Raw genomic sequence first — 6,100 nt, forward strand, 5'->3', positions numbered from 1 at the left:
TCAGATTTTTATGTATTAACGTGTTGGAGGACACTTCATTGTCTGTAATTTTGGACAATTATCAATAATTTATTATAAAGATTAATGTATTAATATATGTATGCATGTATGATGTTATTCACCACTGAGAATATTTCCAAAGCTGTGTGATAACTGAATGTGTACCATAATAAGGAACTGCCTTACGCTCCTCCAAAGTGAATGTGCTATTCCACATTTTCACTGTAATGCATGCAAGTCACAAATGTTTCCCAGGATCTCACACACTTGTGTAGACAGTGGTTTTTGATGCAGCCACACTCAGGTTTCATTGTTATACTGGATGAAATACTTATCAATACACTTGAATAAGAATTTCAGAAGATTCACTGAGCTTATTCTCAAAAGGTAAAGCCCAATGTGGAATTCAGCAAATGCAGTTCTCTGAGGAACACACAGCATTGAACTTTGCTTGCCCCTGTGAGTCGGTAAGATAGGAAAGATGAAGAAAGCCTTCCTGCCCCATCCTGTTCTGGAAACAGCTTGCTGCAAGGATCCATCCTTCCCCACCTGACAACAGATTCCCACATTTCCTCCTTGCTTACCCAGGATCCGGCCACTCATGGACCTGAAAATCATCATTCTGTGCTCCATAGTTGATGAGCTAAACTGTTCATCCCCATTCATAAATATGGAAGTGTATGTTAAGAAGGTTGTTCTTGTCAGATGTGAGTGGTGACTAGGCACAAATTGAGATTGTGCAAAACCCTGTTAGAGCAAATCCACCTTTGACCCAACTTGTTTACTTCATTTCTACCTTCTATCTGCCTCTTAGTTTTTGTTTTGCACTGCTCCTGCTCCTGTGTGTGTGTGTGTGTGTGTGTGTGTGTGTGTGTGTGTGTACTTGGCTCCTTGATGTCAGAGTGCTGGCTCCAAGTGGCTCCTGCTAGGGTCATTTCACTTCCCAATGCTCTTATTATGTGTTCAAGAACTTTCTATTGTTACATCACTAGCTTGATCTTTCTTGAACACTGATTGTGGGGGTTGATCAATAGAATCTGAAGTTTTCAAAATACTGTTGATCGCTACCCATTTCTATGGGTTCTAAATTACCAATATTCCATTCAACCTATTGGTCTTGTTGCTTGAAAACACTTAACAGTGCTTGGCCTGTTGAATATGATATTTCCCTGAACAATCCCTTTAGTGGAACATGCACTTTAGCTCCTCGGAAGTATCTTCCTTTACATCCCGCCTCCATGTTGCTCATAAAGCCTAGTTTTTATTTCCCCTATAAAGCCTTACTGCACAGTGGATTTTCCTCAATTTCCTCCCTCTGGGGTGTGAAACCCTTGCACAATCAATCACTTTCTTTTCTTCTCTAGGATCACATACATATTTCAACCACAATTTTGTGAATAATGGATTACAATTGGTCTTCTAGCTTTAGAAATCATCTGGACAAGACCTCAAGATTTGTGCTTCATTTGCAAATATTGTCCTAGTGTCTTACACAGATTTAGAATGTGTGACATGTCTATTTAAAGATGTCGTGTTTGAGGTAACACTATCAACACAGCCATTTAGTCTTTTTGCTTGCTGAATGCAAAGATTCACCTATTCATTCAAGAAATAAGCTGTTCTCTGCTTATCTGTCTTTCCTGAATTCATAGGTTGAAATCCTGACTCCCAGGTGATGCAGGCCAGAAGTGAGGCCCTCAGCGATTATGTCAGAAGCTCCATTGGAATAAAGCCCTGAGCATAACAAAAGAACATAGGCCAAGTGTTTGATATTCTCCAGTCAGAAGTCTAACAGGTCTGAAAGCGAATTGGATATTTTTTTCTAGAAACATCTCAGAGCGTTACATGAAAATAAGCAGCAATGTGGAGTTTGAAAACTCCATATGGAAATGGTAATATCCAAGTACTGCCATGTACACAGGGGACTGCATTCTATGCACAGCTGCACAGGCACCCAGAGAACTCAGCCTGGCTGCTCTGCTGCAGGTGCCTGGACAGAGAGGCCCAGGGAGTTGGCGCACACTGGAGAGTTACCAGCATTCACCATTCACAATGGCCAAGGAGGGGAAGTTTGGAACTTCTGACCAAGTCATGCTAATGCTCAGCCAAAAACAAAATTTTTATGAGGAAAATAATCTGTGAATAACTTGGCTGAGCTTTGCTACCTCATCATATTGTGTACATTTTCATATACCACATATCTGAAACTCAGGAGGAAGCATGCAGTAATTCTCCAAATCAATGATTTCATAAAAATTTACATGAGTACTTAGTCAACTTGTATTTAACCTCTATATTACAATATACTTAGTGTTTTTGTGACCAAATAGGTTACATAATTTCCCCGGCCATCAGTTATCCAAGCTCACTACTTTCTTTTTTTTTTTTAAGAGGAAAAAGAGAAAAACACAAAACAAAACAAAGGGGTGTAAGGGTACACATAATACAGAACTACAAAAAAAATAACAGTAAGAAATCACCTGTTAATAGATTACATATTATCATCTTGAAAATAGTTGCTCAAATCACAGTATCAAAGAATACAAGGTGGACATTCAAACAGGGAGACTGCAAACAGCTGTGTTCAATGATCCAAAAACATTGATATAGTCAGCTATTTAACACCCCTAAACACACTTGCTGTTATATCCGTTAGTAAGCTCATTACTTTCAAATGTTTACAAAGAATTACACAGGACAATATTTGGAAACTATATGTAACTCTGTGTCACATGTCACCTGATGTAGAATGTTTCTTTTCAGTGTCTCCTAGGTTTTCCCTCACAAACATACCAAGTGCTCACAACCAAATCTATTCATATATATTTACAGACTTATAATAAATGGGGACTTCACTCAGCCAAGAATTTCTGCCACTTCTAAAATATTACCCCACACATGTTCATTAACTGATTTGTTTTTCTTTTTTATTTTAAAGAGAAAAAATAAAAATATAATAAATCAGGGCTTCAAAATGAGTTATGAAGACAGTTGCAATAATTAATTCACTGCCTGTTTTTGTCTTCATACTAGTTGTGCAGAGTATAAGATATAAGCATGATCTGCTGCCCAAACATTAGCACAACCTTTTCTTTTCAATGAAATAAAAAACCTCCCTGCACAGCTGTCTTATCTTGTATATATGTACATATTACATTCTTTTTTCCTTTCTTTCTTTACCTTTTCCTGCATCATGGTTTCTCTGGTCTGATCTGCATTTTCAAATCAAGGAACTTCCTTTTCACCTCACATAATTCTCAACACACATAAGCCCAGCAATACTTATCCACATCTGTCAGCAGTATTTTGAAGCATTCCAGTTTGTTAAGAAGGCAACAGAAAAAGAGTAGCCCCAGAGCTTCTGTGTTTCTTGGTTCTCACCTCAAATCTGTTCTCTTCGTCTCTACAGCTGTCTCTAGGACAAGAAGCAGCACACTCTCCCAGAAGATTAATATAAAAGTTATAAGAATGCAGGTTTTGAAAAATGTTCTTTGGTCTGATTTTTTAGAACATGGTGAGCTAAACTTCCTAGAGGAACACACCCACTGACCAGTGCCATCTGGGTGTAGACTCAAGCTCCTCCCTCACAGTTGTACATGGAGGTAGGTGGCTTTTCACCTGATGTTTCAGCAAAGAATTTTCATTCTAGGGCTCTACTAAAGCAGCCAGAGTGCCCATGCCACAACCTGAATATTAGGTTGTCTTGAGATTTTATCCACCAGTTGTTGTAGTCCATGGTATGGATTCTATGTACATATAAACCTTTATGCGGCCACAAGTGGGGTCTTTCCAAGGTGGATGGATCTGGGGTGTGTGCTTCAGGGATCCAGGATGTGATTCTGGGATAGTTTCACAGTGCTGTGCTAGCATGAAGCGGCCCACTGTGGGTGCGAGTGTCACCGCTCTAGAGCTGGGAAGCCTGCATATGCTGAAAGGAACAGAATAAGGGTGGCTGCTTCTTGCTGCCTGCTTGCAGTTTGCTGCTTGCTGCTTTGCTGTCTCTGCCTCCCATGAACTGTTTACCCTCTGCCATTCCTCTCTGCCATGTCACTAACTTCAAACCAGCGAACTATAAATGGAAGCCTCTACAAATTGGGAGCCAAATAAACAGTTTCTCTTTTGGGTGTTGGGAAAATTGTCTCAGCAACAGGAGGAAAGTAAAGAAGACAGTAAGCTCAGAAAATCCTTGGGACACATGCACAATGTAGGCAGTTTCTGCCAGAGTATGGTCAGGCAAATGATTTCTCTGCCAACTGCCACTGGAGTCTTTGTTCCCCTGTAAACATCTTAGAGCTTGACCTTTACTGCCTGTCACCTGATGAGCACTCTCTTCTCCATCAGAATCTCCCACCAAGCTCAGTGTAGAGCATTTTGTGGCTTGTCTAGCTCATATCTCTCAACATTTCCAAGTGCCTCCTGCAAGGGAGTTCCATTGCTAACCCACAGAGTCAGACACTTTCACAGCAAAGGTCTCATTCTTGGTACAGATTTAGTGTACTACTCAGCTTCTGGTGGTGAAACACAATACCTGACACTCGTGAATTCAAAGAAGGGAGACATCACTTGGCTCAGTTTATGAGGTGACTTAGCCTAGAGGTGCCTGTCTCTGAGACAGAAGCATCATGGAAGGAGGGCATGGCAGAGCACAGCTGCTTGTTTCATGGTAGCCAAGAGTCAGAGTAGAACAGGGCTCCTGAGGAAGGAGTGATAACTAGAGATAAAACAGGACTTACAGAATAATGAATTTTCTTGTTAGAAATGCTGTCTTCCCAGCAGCTGTAATTCCTTACTCTGTTACAGGATAACATTTGCTATTATGTGACTGTAAGCAAGGTCTATGACATGTCATCATCTGTTTTCCTTCAAGAATACAGGTAAAGGTGACAACTGTTTTCCTGGATTCATTCACCATAACCTGGCTCTTATGACATGCTGAAATTTGGCTTCTTAGAAGGCCTATCATTGTTTTCTTTTGTATAAACCTGTTTCATTGGCCACAAGTTCTGGATTGAAGATCACCCCTAGTCTTGGACTAAGTATATGAAACTGGAACCTTTCTTTTGTCTGATGTTCAGCCACTTGGAGCCAGAGTCCCCAGTGATGCAGGTGTGCCCCTAATAAAATCCTCTTCTCTATCCATGGCTTTCTCTCATTTTTGGATCTGCAACAGAGATAGGCCCCAAGGACGTTCCTCTGTGACTCCCCCAGGCAGACCCAGAAGTGTGTCTTACAAACCCTCAAGTCGAGTCTAAAGCCCATCAATTGGACACTACACCACAATCACCATACATACATGCAATTGCATGACTTTTTCTTATTGGGCAGCATTACTTCAAAGAAAAAAATCCAATAAAAGCAGTGCTACAATATTTCAAAGCAAGATTGTAGGAGAGTAACAATAGTGCATTGTGTATTGTTAGTTTCAAAGTAGCAAATGTACTTTTTAAGAAGCGTCAAAGAAACAGTGGAGAAATGTGTTTTAATTACCCATGTCACCTTGTATAAAATGAATGATCACAGAAGATATGATGGTGAGTGGAATTAGCAAAAGAGAAAAATCATATGATCCCAACTATATATAGAATCTTCAAAACAAGTTAATAGGAAATCAAAAAGAGTTACTATTATATATCCTAATTTTTTAATTTTTCCCTTAATTAAAATAAACATAAGAAATAACTAAATTTTTTAAAGAATAGTAGTTACGAGCTCTAACGGATATAACAGCAAGTGTGTTTAGGGGTGTTAAATAGCTGACTATATTAATGTTTTTGGATCATTGAACACAGCTGTTTGCAGTCTCTCTGTTTGAATGTCTACTTTGTATTCTTTGATACTGTGATTTGAGTAACTATTTCCAAGATGATAATATGTAATCTATTAACAGTTGATTTCTTACTGTTATGGTTTTTTTTGTAGTTCTGTATTATGTGTAACCTTACACTGCTTTGTTTTGTTTGTGTTTTTCTCTTTTTCCTCTTAAATAAAAAAAAAGGATCTTCAAAGATTCAAAGATTTAGAGACAGAGAACTAAAGGGTGGTTTAGTTAGAAGAGAGGCAGAAGGTGAAAAAAGAGAGAAATGTGAATCAGAGGACACAG

Source organism: Cavia porcellus, unplaced genomic scaffold (genome assembly GCF_034190915.1).
Source record: "Cavia porcellus strain 051 isolate PalLab524CR breed Dunkin Hartley unplaced genomic scaffold, mCavPor4.1 scaffold_17, whole genome shotgun sequence".
Lineage (NCBI taxonomy): Eukaryota > Metazoa > Chordata > Mammalia > Rodentia > Caviidae > Cavia > Cavia porcellus.